The following is a 14,877-nucleotide window of genomic DNA, read 5'->3' on the forward strand; positions in this document are numbered from 1 at the left end:
AAGGTAATTAAGTTCATCTTTAGACCGAATGAAATCTTTCAAACATGAAACAAACAAATGTCCAAACAATTGCGCCTTTATGGGCGCCGCCATCTTGAGATTCTGAACAAAGGAATTCGCACGAAACACTAAAATGCACCCAAAGTCAGGCTGCCACCGATCATAAACCAACGCAAGCAAGTGAAGCGTTGTTATTAAACAAACGATATCATAAACGATATACCTCGAGTATTTCCACACACTCACAATTTTATTTTTATTTTTTTTTTTTTTTTTTTTTTTTTTTTTATATATATATAAATGTATTTAGCGGAGGCGGAATGGAGGTACGATAATTTTTCTAGCAACTTTCTGCTAACAGCGTTCTCTAAGACTGAGAGAAGGGCGCTTTGCTTTGTTCGGAAAGGACGCTAAGCGCGTGGTCAAGTGACTCGGACCCCGGCGCCCGATTGGCTGAGCGTTATGCAACATTAGGTAACCTATTGGCACAATCCGCCCCGCGTCTTTACATAACTTAGAACCAAGTTCGATTCATAAAACCTTTTATGTGTGCATAAAATTTCATTTATTGTTAGCAACTGTTGCCAAAACTATGTGGAGAACCTCCTTATATACCCTTCGGATGCTGCAGATTTGGCTGCAGCCAATCACAATCCTGCAGCATATATGGAAGTAATGTGGTTACATGTAAACAAGATTATACTTCTAGTTATAATAAATCGACAATCATCATAAATATCGCTTCTTAATCACAGAAGGCAATAAGTTTGATGAATTAAAACAATAAATAGGTTTAAATAAATATGCATGTATAAAATACAATATTAAATGCTGCAGCATGAAAACTTTAGTAATTCTTACGCAGTCAGCGTCTCAAATAGTTCCCTGCAAACTATTATGTTTTAACAATCAATATGAATGAACAGTTTGCAAGTTATTATTAAAAAAATCTTGTTATACAAATAGAGTAGTGAATATTAGAATTTTACAGCCTATTCGAAAGTCAAATGCATGCAATAACACTCCACCATAGTTCTGCCTATGTCGTCATCAATATACATTGCTGCACCGATTTTGACAGTGCAGGAATTTCAGTTATGTTGGATTATTCTCACAACAAACAACATATAATGGACTAAACACAAGGTAAATACAATTATATAAATATACTAGATCTAAGTGAACATTATCTTGCTAAATGCAGTGCTCTGTATAGACAAAATGCGAACAACAAAAATAATGTGCACAGATATTCGGATGAGGAATGAATTCGGATGATATTTACATGTAATACGTGAAATGTTTATTACTAAGGCTGTAATGAATACACTAGGTGACGAATACGATACGTATCACGAATACAGGGTAGCGAATTCGAATATTTATTCGTGAATATGAATTTCAATGAACAAAAGTAATACTGACAACTTGACATGACATTATATAGTATGAAAATATGTGTATTTATCAATTTTATCGAGTATCATTGCATACTGACAATATGAAATATAACGCTTTGAAATAACAAAACACTGCAAATTGTCTTCGTCTCATCGTCTTTTTTGGGAAAACCAAATAGCGCCAGACAAAAAACGTGTATTTGGCAGGCATGTCAACGATAGGGTCAATCCGGGTAAACTCGGACACTTTTCAGCTGTCATCAATATCCATGTTTTCAGATGACCAAAACAACGGTTTATTTCGGACTATTAAAGGCTACCGAAAGCATCAAACGGTACTCTTCGGATTTTATCGTTATGTGCAGACGAATCATATGCGGATTTATTGTAAATTTTAAGCAAATGTCGTAACCGCGAACCGGGTTAACTCGGACGTAACTAGTCAAAACGGCCCCAGTCAAAACGGCCCCTTGTCAAAAATAGTCAAAACTTTGGTCAAAACGGCCCCATTGTGTAACAAAGAACTTTGTTCAATATTGTATTTATTTGAAGATATGCATGTTGAATAATCAAACATAACAATTGTTGTTAAACATAATAAGTATGAAATAGTTTATAATAATTGTCAAGAAAGAATGAAAGAATGAAAAATGAGATATATAAGTAAGATTTATTTGAAAAAATGAGTTAATTCTATTTGTATCAAGTACATTCTAACATAACAATTGACAAGAAAGATATTTATGAGTAAGAATATGAGGGTTTTTTTTATAGTAAAACATAATAATTATCAAATAGTTTCTAATAGTTGTCAAACATTATAATTGACAAGGAAGAAAAAAAAGAGATATATAAGTATGATTTCTGTGAAATAAATGTTCTATTTGTATCAATTACATTCTAATAGTTGTCGAACATAATAATTAACAAGAAATAACGAAAATGTTTCAGTGTTTCACACTAGCAACAATGTAAATCAAACGCACAAACGCCCAGCTAAATCAATATCTTGATTGATTTCAGTCATTAATAAGTTCATCACTCATTCATTTCAACTTCCTCTGGTATCTTGGGTACCACTGGTCTGTAGAACGTACTGCACCTCTTCAAGAGGTCACTCGTGGACAGCGTCCCGGCCCTGTATCTGAAATAACAAAATTCGTTAAACCATACTTGAAAGAATTAGTTACAAAGATATAAGAATTCTTTTTAAAGAACGAAATTACGCTAAAAGAAATACTGTTATGTGTACCAAACTTTTATAAAAAATAATGCATCAATAAAATTTTATTTTGATATCTTCCACTTACTCTTCCCAAGCAGACAACAACTTGGCCTGAATCGACCGACTGGCTTTCCGCTGGATCCTCTGCAGCTGCTGCTCATTGACAAGCGCAATCATGTTCTCTACTTCCATCACCTGTTCGTGGATGGTTCAGATGAGGGAATAGAGTGGTGGAGCGCAGCCAGTTCGACAATTCAGGCGTCTGTGCCGACCTAAAAATATATAACAGTTAATGAGAGTATGAGCATAATGTGTCCGTACGTAATAATAATAATAATAATTTTAATATGTAAAATAAAGAAAAAAATTACCTTCCACGTCATTGTTGGTTCGCACCGTCTGTCCATATACGGACCAGGACTCGACTGGCCACACCGTTGAGTTTATCCATGTGTTGGACATGTACTCTAACAAAGGGGTGATGTGCGGCGCCGTGTTCAGTCCGCTCATCACGTTGAATGTCGGATGAATGTGTTCCGCTGGTAGTAGCGGCAGGCAGAGCATCTGTCGAATGAAGGCATAAGTGCCGGTCTTGCTCATGTACTCGGTAGTCAGCCCTAGGCTATGTAATTTAATAAAATAAAAAAGTCAACACAACTAGACATTAATGAATAATTCGAAAATGTGACATTAGAAGCAAACAACCGGAAATTATTTCATTTTAATAAACACCGAAATTATCCATATTAAGTGGTACTAATAAAATATGGAATTATTACCTGAACATGTCTGAACACGTTTTGGACACGTTGGGAAAAGTCGAACACATGTATGATTTAAAAAAATTATAATATAGGCTATCTCAAGTAATCACTTATTGTATAAGGTGGTGTACAGGAAGCTAATGGATACATATACTGAAGTTATTGTCTCTAGCAGATACTCAAAACGATAATCCAACAAAACATTCTTCGTGGTGGTAAGTTTTACTAGATCTAATATCTTACTAGCCCAACAAAAATATCTACGCTATTAAGCAAATTCTGGGTAGTAAAATGCCACAACTAAGTGGATTTTGTTTTCATTTATTTAGTTGCAATGTATAAATTTGGTAATGCAACCAGTTTACTGTTTTGAAATCTTTATTTTATTTGATTTGTACACAACATTTCCAGGTTGTTGTTAACTTTAGAATCAGACAAAAACAAACGTATAACTTGTTTTAAATTTAACTTTGAAAACTATTATCGGTGTTGTCCTGTGTTATTTCTTGATGGCCACGGGACGGATTTAGATAATTATATTAGACCATTGGGCCCGTATTCATCAACGTTTTAAGTCTAAAATATAGACTCCGATTCAAGATAGGAATCGAAATAGTGTTATACCAAAGATTTATTATCACACAACAACCACATTCAACGGAGAGATAATTAAACAAGGATCGCTTTTCATTAATTCCACATGATTTGCTTTCTCTAGAAAATTGATCATTGTGGTTGTATAAGTTATTATAGTAATATTTTGTGCAGTGAACATGTTACCAATTATATTGTTTGTATAAGTTATTATAGTAATATTTTGTGCATTGAACATGTTACCAATTATATTGTTTTGTAAGTAGATCTTTGATAAATGTATAACTCTGAGAAATAAAAATGATCATACATTTATAATAATAGTTGAAATGTGCATATTATAAATTAATCATTGTATATCCCTATTCTATACATATATACATTATGTACATCATATACATATGTATTATGTACATGTATGTTTGTCAATGCAATTATAATGTTCGTCAAGTAAAACTTTACATATTCCTGCAAACTTCAACCATTATAAAAACTTTTATAACTTCAATATTTTGTTCACAATTTAAAATATTTAAATTGCAAAGCAATGCAACAAGTCTTCTTGTACACTGTTCACATAACAGTCTTTCACATTTAAACCCACACTGCATCGTTGCATCGGACCCTTACGACCGAACTAAGACGGGCGGTCTTTCGCCTTTAAACAAAAGGTGCCGTCTACAAACCTTAAGGCTTCCCAAGCTTAATTGCATCTTCTTTTTTGGCATAGCACAGTTGTCTGTGAAATGCTGCATCGATTTAGACTTCTTTGACATTTTTGTCAACAGAGTTTTGAGGCTCCCGGCAACAAAAGAACGGTGTTCAGATTTTAAACTCACGAGAAGCCCAGCGGTGCATATGGCCATATTCCACAATGAAACAAGCCCACGATTCACTACAATTTATCAAATTTATTGAATCGGGAAAACTCGTGACGGTCTACTATTCAGTTACGACATTGGTACGATTTAGTTATGACGAATCGTGGGGTTCGGTTGAAATCTTGCAAATAGGGTCGCGACTTCACTACGATGTGTAAGAATCTACTGCTATTGTACTTCGAACGACGCAGATCGGTCATGACTAAGCTAGGACCTCAACGAACGCATCCATGAATTAGGCACGAATATCTATTGATATTGATCTTAATCGCGAGAATCTTAGCGGGCTCGCAACTCATTCGGGTTGAACTCATTAGTCTTGAAAAAGTCGTAGCTGATTCGTAGACAGATCACGTGATCACCGATTTCCCGTTTGAGTCACGATTCCATTACAACACCCAAGAACGCACTTCGACGCTATTACGAGTCAAATGCGATTAAATTTAATCTTGGAGGTCTTGGCCAAATTTTAAACACGTCTGGCCACGATTTTTCGGGAGCTCACTAGTTGCAGAAATCACTTACGACCGGCCCATGACTAGCAACAAATGTGCAAGGACCTTCGCCGATAGAGCAACGATTGTCCCGGTCCTCAAAATCTTGGAAATCAGGACAAATCGTGGGCAATTGGGTCGTAGTGGAATACCCCTAATACCGAAAACGTATACCCCATACACGATTACCTTCTTCATTTTATAAAAAGTAATAATCCTATCATAACAAATATTGGCTTTAACATATGCACTCTAATTTGCAATGAAAAATATCGATGAAAATTAACTTATTGTAGATCTAGCTAAAGGTATAATGGCAAAGTAGAGATATGAAAAGGGAAACAACTCGCATATGAATGAGAACACCAAGTATAGTTTTCTGCAGCCTTAAGACTCTTCTAGAAAAGAGATTGTGCAAGGCAACAAACTTTATTAAGCGGGAAAAATTGACTGTCCGACAATTTCCTGAGCAATTTTTCAACAGGGAAAACTTGGATTTCTCATTTAATGTTAATTACATTCAAGTTATCCATGAATATTTATAACATTTATGCTCTCTATTGAATAAGGATCACTTCTAATACAAAATTTGATTTTAAAGTGTTATATTACCTATAGGAAGTAAAGTTTTTTCTTGAACGGACTTTGAATGTTTGGATGGCGTTGTTTTGGTTTTGAAAGGAAGTTCGCAGAATATCCCAGAACTCATTTAAATACAAGAGGAATTCCAGATGACGTAGTATTCTTTTTTAATATCAGTTCTAAGAATAACTGTCTTATTCATAAAATCCAAAAATAACTGGTGTTGATGAACTTTATGTTCCATAATAAGATATTTTATGAAGTGTCTGATTTTTTACCCCTGTCAGATTTTACCCAGATTGACCCTTCCAATAGCATTCCCTTCGCAAGGCTCCATGTTTGTTGATAAGTTGCACAATCATTGTCGTAAAGATAAACAAAAAAGAAATTCCAGCTGCTAATTCTTTGTGTGTATGTTTAAGCATCAAAGCACTCGACATCGAGTCGTATTTACCTAAATAAACATTAAACAACCATCGAAAGATTTTTCAATTCAATGTCGTAAATATTTAGCTGGTGCCAGTCATTTTTGTTGATATTATTACTGTGTAACATAGTGGGTGGGGTAAACATGATAAAAAACGCCGGAATAAGGAGAAGAACATTTAAATATAGGGGTTAATTGTATGAACCTTCATTTGTAAGGTAAGATGATTAAACTTTCAAACTCGAACAAGGTTGTTTCTATTCATCAAATATTCGGTTCGGGAGGTGGCGAATAACGAATACGATTCGTCCACAGCCGTATTTGAGTAATTTGAATATTCAAATGTATCTTTACAGCCCTATTCATTACAGTATAAACAATGACATTGTAATGTATATGATAGAAAATCTAACAATATTTTGACAAAAGCCGTTATATAAGTATTAGATAAGTACTGGTATAATGTAACCTGTCTGCTTTTTAGCTCACCTGAGCACAACGTGCTCATGGGTTGTGCTCATGGTGAGCTTTTGGGATCACTTTTTGTGCATCGTCCCTCATGCGTCGTCAACATTTTGCCTTGTTAAAACTCTAGAGGCCACATTTTTTGTCTGATCTTCATGAAACTTGGTCCAAAGATTTGTCCCAATAATATCTTGGTTGAGTTGAAACTGGATCATGTGAGGTAAAAAATAGGTCAGATTAGGTCAAATTAAAAAAAACGTTTGTTAACACTCTAGAAGTCACATTTATTGTCCAATCTTCATGAAACTTGGTCATAACATTTTGTCTTGATGTTTTCTCAGCTGGGTTCGAAAAAGTTTTTTCTGGCAAGGGAAGTGCACATTAATGTCTTCAACCACGGTTTAACAGTTAACTATATTGTTAAGAGACTTTGAACCCGGGTTCAAAGTGCCGTTTGCACATTAATTCCTTAAACCTGGGTTCAACAGACTTTGAACCACGGTTCAAAGTAAGTCTTAAAATAGAAACAAATCTGTTATCTGAGAAAATCAATCAGCGGAGCTTAAACCACAATTAAAAGGTAATGCCGTGACTTCATTGGTCATCTCTAAATTTTAGGGTTAAGAGACTTTGAAATTCTTATCTACATAGTTAAGAGACAACCAATCAGCAGAGCTTAAACCACAATTAGAAGGTAAATGCGGTTATCTAATTGGTTGTTTCTTAACTATAGGGTTAAGAGACTTTGATCTGCACAAGGCCTGCACTTGTACTGGTTCTTGTCATTGACATCCCTTATATCAAAATTTGGTACAACTTGGCTACATACACCCTTGATGTCTGTAGGTTCCGCAATATTGGACATTGCCGTGGATGCTCTGTCATGTTGGGCAACCAGCCCAGACAACCATTGCTGCTGGGGAGTTCTATGCCTTATTGTCCTCACCTTGTGGTTGTTGTTGGGGTTGCTCCACTCTTCAAGGACCCTATTCAGTGATGGCTGGATCACAAACTGAATTGCATATACATGAACTTGGTTCTCAATATCCAAGGCACCTGACTGTTCTAAAGCCCACAAAATCTTGATGTAGATGTCTTTAACTTTCGTCCTCACATCCGTCCATAGTCTTTCTATAGGTTGGTTATATACAGACTTCCCCTGAATTGCACTACCTCGTCCTTCTCTGTTGGCCACATTCATAAAGCTGGTCACCAAGCCGTTCTCCACACTGTCATCCACCGTAACCTGGGAAGGAATGCAGTACCTCTGCACACCAGTGATAAAACTCCCAAAGGCTGCTTCAGCTGTTTTGTAGCAGGATACGCGTAAATACACGATAAGACAGGAGTAGGTAGCCATCAGTCCCACCATGGATGTAGATCTTGTAACTAAAAATAAAATTAAACATAAATATATGAAGGGATTGAAGCAGCAACTTGGAATAGAATGTTTGTCTCAAGTCATTGAATAATACCATACCAATGGTCTAACTATAATATAAAGGTAACTAATAGCATTTTGTTAATGTCATTAGTTTTCGACATTTTCGTAACTGAAAGTTTAAACTTGTAAGTTCATTAGGCTGGCATATAAAATGAACTTTGAAGTTATACAGCTTAGTGGTTACTTATTTGTTTGTTTTGTTAAGATATGTGTTAACCCACATGTAAAATGCAAATGTAACAAGACCACTGGTAATGACCGCTGGACTCTCGACTACAAGTGCTTAACACAAACTAAGTTTTTGGTTATAAAAGGTAAATATCTTTTATATAATGCTTGACAGAGCTCTTCGTGTCAATAGAAGTAGGCCATTTGCATTTTATTATGTTAAAGGGAGGTACTTACAATTTTAACATACATTAAGTGCAGTTGTTGAAAATTCTATGACCACTTTCGATAGAAATCAGCGAAATTCACATCACTTACCGCACCAGCTTATGGTGACCATCAATGTGCCATAATGAATTTGGCCCCTCTACAGCATACTGACACCTTTGTACGACATTTCGCCATCGCACAGCTGCACCTTCAGGATCGATTTCCGACATAATGGCTCAAACCTTGTCTGTTGGTATATGAATGGGTGGTGTTCTTTCTGTTAGGTACGCCCTGGTCTCTTCAAAACCTGCATTTGGGTGATTGGTGATTCAATTTCTGATGACCTCTCTTACTTGGTCTTCTGGCATGGCAAACATCCGTTTACTGGACTGGAGTCAATGTTTTCTCATGTGGCTGTAGGCAGTGTTCCTGAAATATTTAAGTCTATGCATACATCAGGTTGGATGTCAAATAGTGTATTTTCAACACGTACATAAAGCGACAGGACATTTTTAGCGTGGCTGTTTTCAGAGAAAACCCGAGGTATTGTCATAGCCTGCTCGCCGTCCGCCAGCGTCGTGCTAAAACCTTAACATTGGCTCTAAAATCAAAGTGCTTCCACCTACAACTTTGAAACTTCATATGTAGATGCACCTTGATGAGTTCTACACGCCACACCCATTTTGGGTCACTAGGTCAAAGGTCAAGGTCACTGGGACCTCTAAAAAAATAAATTCTGACAAGCTTTCGCAGCCGAGCGTGGCACCCGTTATGTGGATCTTTTTGAAATTTGTCCAGTGCTGAGTGGTGTTTACACTATCAACCAAACTTCTGCTCAATTACTTCTGGCACAATATAAATGCTGTGCACTTGACAACCAGTTTGTCAACAAATTCTTTATCAAACAGCACAGTCTGCACATTGATACCTTGATTTGTGTACACCACAAAGTCACAATAGTTCTTGGTTTCCACATACATCTGGAATTGAACTTGAGTGTAGTATCTGTGATTAGATGTTAGTGTCAGTGTTCCCTTTTTCAAATAAAACGAAGGGTCAATCTCGGGTATGTCTTTTATCTGAAGGTCTCTGTGTTTAAATGAGCACTTAACTTCCACATGACCTTCACCGTGGCATGCACATGACCTGACACCATCAGGAGTGCAGGCAAACGGGGAACCTAGAGTCAACATAAAGCCCTCAATCCCTCAATTGAAATTATTCATGTATGCACTCTATTTCTGATTTGTACTGCTCCTTTGCTTTTTCCTCGTATCTTAAGCCAAATGCAGCACTCTTGACATGTGACAAATCACACTACTTCCTCTTCAGAACCTTGTTGATAATGGCATGACATGCAGTCTGTGCTTTAAGTGTCAGAATGTCGTGTGCAACTATGGCTGTCCAGAATGTCGTGTGCAACTATGGCTGTCACACGCCTTTCACGGTGCCGTTTCCACAGTGAACTGTTGCTCTGTGCACGTGTCATTATTTAGTCTCTAAGGTTTGGCACTGATGGGGAGTGGCCAAAAGGTCTTTCACAAATGTATCACAGGTCAGCGTCATTTCCCAGTCACTGTGTACATCCCTGCTGAAGGGGCATGTTCAGAAGCTGCCAAAAAAAACACACATATCTCATAGATATTGAAATCAGTCGAGAAAATGAATATTTAATGAAGACATTTCCTTAAAAGCTTCTTTGTAATAAACCAAGAGAAATGACCCCATGCTTGTAATTGCCATGGGTTAAATAAAATTTTCAGTGGTCAAAGTAATGAAGTCTAGATATTTTGTGTTGCTTTGCTTACATTTTGGTATATCAGTTGCAAAAAAAAAATAAAATAATGTAGCATAAAAAACTATTTTTCTTTGTTCTTTTAATGGTAACATTTGCATCAAAAGATGCAAGGAAAATAATTTGGTGAGTCTTAATTTACCATGTTACTTATTTAAGCTCTGAATATTTCAGCAAAGTATTACAGAAAAACAGGCTGCATTTTACTTACCGGTGGCAGATCTTCGTCCTCTGAAGCGCTGTCGGTATCAGAGTCCTTTTTTGTCAGGCACCCCGCACTAGAGGAAATTCTCCGCATCTCCTGCAGAAATCTGTGCAGCTCATCATCATCAACTCCACATTTCTGATGAGGCCTTGCTTTGTTGACCTTAAGCTTGGCAGATTTTCCATGTTTGGGCTTTGTGAAGTCAATGTCAATAATTCGCTTTGGTGTTACCTGCAATTAAAAAAAAAAATTTATCTTTCCTCCAATGTATATTTATTTTATTTATAACAAGAATAATAAGTCATAATACAACACAGGCAATGCTTTGATTGTAAGTGCATGCACCATGGCAAGTCATTTCAAATTACCTTCTTCCAATAAGACAGGTTCCATGTACAGGCCTTACTGGTCTAGGATTTACTGCTTTGTTGAAGTCTACCAATCGCCTCAAATGTAAAGAGCAGTGCTACAATATGGCTGCAGGCTTCACCCAATCTGCAAAACAAAAGTTAAGGATACATGTAGATTTTATGTGTTGTGCTGTGTTTTGCATACAGCAGCAAATTAGTGATTGACATTCTATAATAGTGCTCAACAAAATATTAATCCTAAACAGTTTATTCTATTAGTGTGCACTATAAATATTATTGTATAGAAATTACAGTCAATTGTGCAAAAAAAGTTGTTTCTACATTTAAAAAAATTTGATATTTACCCAGCTTTACATGTACAGTGTGCAGCTACCACTCCTCCTTTTTCCTTGTCAACACTTAACCAGAGTTCATGGGGCTTGTCATTGGCTTTCTAGCATGGAACAATTAATAACCTTGGCTTTCAAAAAGCAGATGGGATTGTCCTCGCCTACAGTTAGTACAGAACACAGCTGCAAATGTTCTGATATAAAGTAGTTAAACCCATCAAATGACTTCATTGCCTTCATTTTGTCTCGAGTATACTGATCCGGTGTGTTAATGAGATATTGGTAGATATTCAGTGGCTGGCAAACTCTTAATATCATCACTTCACCCATTCAGCCTGTTCGAATATAGATCCGGTAAAGGCATCCCTTTGAAATTCAACTTTTCTTTGTACCTAACTTGTGCAGTTGTATCTAGAGATTGAAAATACTTTGACCATCACTCATTTCCTGTACTATTTGCAGCCATTGTTGGTTCTTTTTGCCTACATGCTCGGACAATCCCGAAAGTAAACAATAATAATGAACTGGTCTATAAAATACCGAGACGCTTTTCTCATGATCTCAAAGCTGGACAACAATTTGTGGAAAAATGTACTTCCATTTCATTTGCTTATGCTCATTATTAAATTACTGTCCCCATATTACTTTTATCCAAAATATAGCTTTGTCGCAATGGGTAACAAATGTCTATTTTAAAAAACATAAACACTCGCAATTCAACAGCACATGTTTTGTTGCATATTCTTTTATTTATTAAATTCAATTACACTTATACTCTCATAATTGTTGACAATTCATGGGAAAGAAAAAAAGATATTAATTTTAGAAAGATTGTATGAAGCTCAAATAAGCAGGTAAGAATAATAATGATTGTGTCACATACTTCCCTGTCGCTTCCTTTAATCATGTAGAAATAATTCCCGAATTAAAAATCTTCTTTTTTATTTGAAGTAGCTTAGGTATGCTTTTAACATATTTTAACAAAACAAACAACATTGCTTTGCTCAAAATATTTTTTCTGCCAAGTCAAAATTATACATGTGTGAGTGAATTTCAAATTTTTACAAATATAATAGTTCTGTTTCTGACTCATGTTTAATGTAAGAATGTAATAACATTGAATAAAAACCTAGCAAGGGTAGATGCAGAGATATTCATGCTAGAGAATGTTGCCCTTGTGTTAGTTTAGGAAATGAAATAAAATTTCTTGTCATTTTGATAAATGCATTGAAATAAAGCACAATTAATCCAAGTGGTCATATGTGGACTAATGTGGATTTGTCCATGTGTGTCTTGCTTGTTTTAATAAATGTGAGTGTGTGCATGGAATAATGGAGGTTTGTCCATGTGTGCATAAAAGATGTAGTTTTGTAGAAACAAGTATAAAATAGGGAAAGGATTGAACCAAAGTTGATATGCTTTGAAGTTTTGACCTTATTGTCTGACTGTCAAGGGCAACATTATAGTTATTGACAATGTAAATCTGCACATTTTGGAGATTGCTTTACCACTTAAGACTATTTCCTCATTCACACAAACCAGTTTATCTTTTGTAAATAAGTCTTTTCTAGGTATTATGTCTTCAACGTGTTCTACACACACCATGTTGAGGATTAATTGACAAATTAAAATTTTGTCAATAACTTTGTGGCTATAGGCGGAGGGATATTGTTTTGGCATTGTTGGTGCGTCCGTCCGTCTTTCTGTCCGTCCGGAGCCATATCTTGGAAGTGCTTTGGCGAATTTCATTGAAACTTGGTATGAGTATATATATATGGATAAAAGGATGATGCAGGCCAAATGACATTGTACACCATCTGTTAATAACAGAGTTATGGCCCTTTGTATCTTGAAAAAATGCTTTTTTTGTGTGTCCGGAGCCATATCTTGAAAGTGCTTTGGCGGATTTCATTGAAACTTGGTATGAGTATATATATGGATCAGAGGATGATTCACGTCAAATGGCATTGTACACCATCTGTTAATAACCGAGTTATGGCCCTTTGTATCTTGAAAAAATGCTTTTTTGAGTGTCAAATATAACAATTTTGTGTCCAGAAGCATATTGGCGGGGGATATCAATTCAACGAATTTGCTTGTTTAGATTGTGGTATGATAAGTTCTGACAAAATGTTTTATACAAATGGTGTTTATACAAGGTTATCTGGCCAAGTTGACAAAGTTCGCAAACTGTGGGAGTTCTGATTCTTATCACTCCTCTAAACCACGTCAACACTAAAATTGAGTTGTTCCCACTGTCCATGATTGTGCCTTGAACAAAATCAGGTTGCTTTCTATTTCTAAGTCTCTTTCGCACAGTCCTTTATAGTTATTAAAATTTGTTGTTTTGTCTAGTCCTCTCTAGGATATTTATTCTTTATTAAAGTCTCTCAAATCAAATAAAATCCAAATTTTTTTATTGTTGGTATGAAATAACATGTATATAACATAAGCTATGTATAGCTTTTGACCGACCTAAAAAAAGGTGCCCAATATAATACAATTTTCACAATGTTCATTGTAAATTAAAAACATAATCATAATATTGGTCATTCAATTTATAAATTATAAGAGACATTTTACTTTACAAAACTTTTTTTACATTTTCAAAGTTAGATTACCACCCGTAACCTTATCTAAAAAATGCCATTAGATTTCCAATGAAAAAAACACACTGAAATTTGTATATTGTGGCACTAGCGCGTAATATATAATAAATGTCCTAAAAGAGCCTTTATCGGCCATGGTCAGACCATGAGTGAACTGGTTAATGGTGATAATCTAATATTGGATAAAATGTTACAATCACCTTTTAATATCAAATTTCAATTTTGTATAATAAACCTATTATTTCTATTTAAAACCTCACTGTTCCTCACTGTTCCATGACAATCGGATATTGTCACTGATCATAATGTCAATTAACAGTCATATTAACACCTAATGTGAGTATTTATCAATAGATGTGATCACATATTAATCTACAAATTCACATACATGTATTAAGGAGAGATGCCCCCTTTTAATCTGGAGGGGCGGATAAGTGCCCCCCTGTCAGAATTAAGTAGGTGGATATCTGCCCCCTCACAATAATTTTAGGGGCGGATAAGTGCCCCCTTGTGTCAGCTTCCAGTACCATGAAGCGTCGGGAATCTTCATCACACCTTTTTACCATAAACAGTTAACTATAAACTTGCTTCTCCATGGACTGTTGCAGTGTGCACGTTCCGGGTGTCGCGCTGAAAACGGGGCGTTGTTCTTCTGAATCGCATAATGCCGTCAGCTGTTCTCACGGACCAAAATCCGCCGCTCACGTAGGTGGTGTCTAAGTAGTCGACGATCCCAGTTTGTGCTGCAGGTGCCGTCTCCTTCAAGATGACCATGCATCCTCGTGGTTGTTCCGAGGATTGGCATTTCTATCACTATGCGACTGAGAATTTCCTGATGATTCTTGATGTGAACTCTCATTTTGTGCAGTTTCATGCTGCGCTTGAACACCCTTGAACCATTAACTCGAATATCG

This window comes from Dreissena polymorpha, chromosome 16 (genome assembly GCF_020536995.1).
Source record: "Dreissena polymorpha isolate Duluth1 chromosome 16, UMN_Dpol_1.0, whole genome shotgun sequence".
In the NCBI taxonomy this organism is placed as follows: domain Eukaryota; kingdom Metazoa; phylum Mollusca; class Bivalvia; order Myida; family Dreissenidae; genus Dreissena; species Dreissena polymorpha.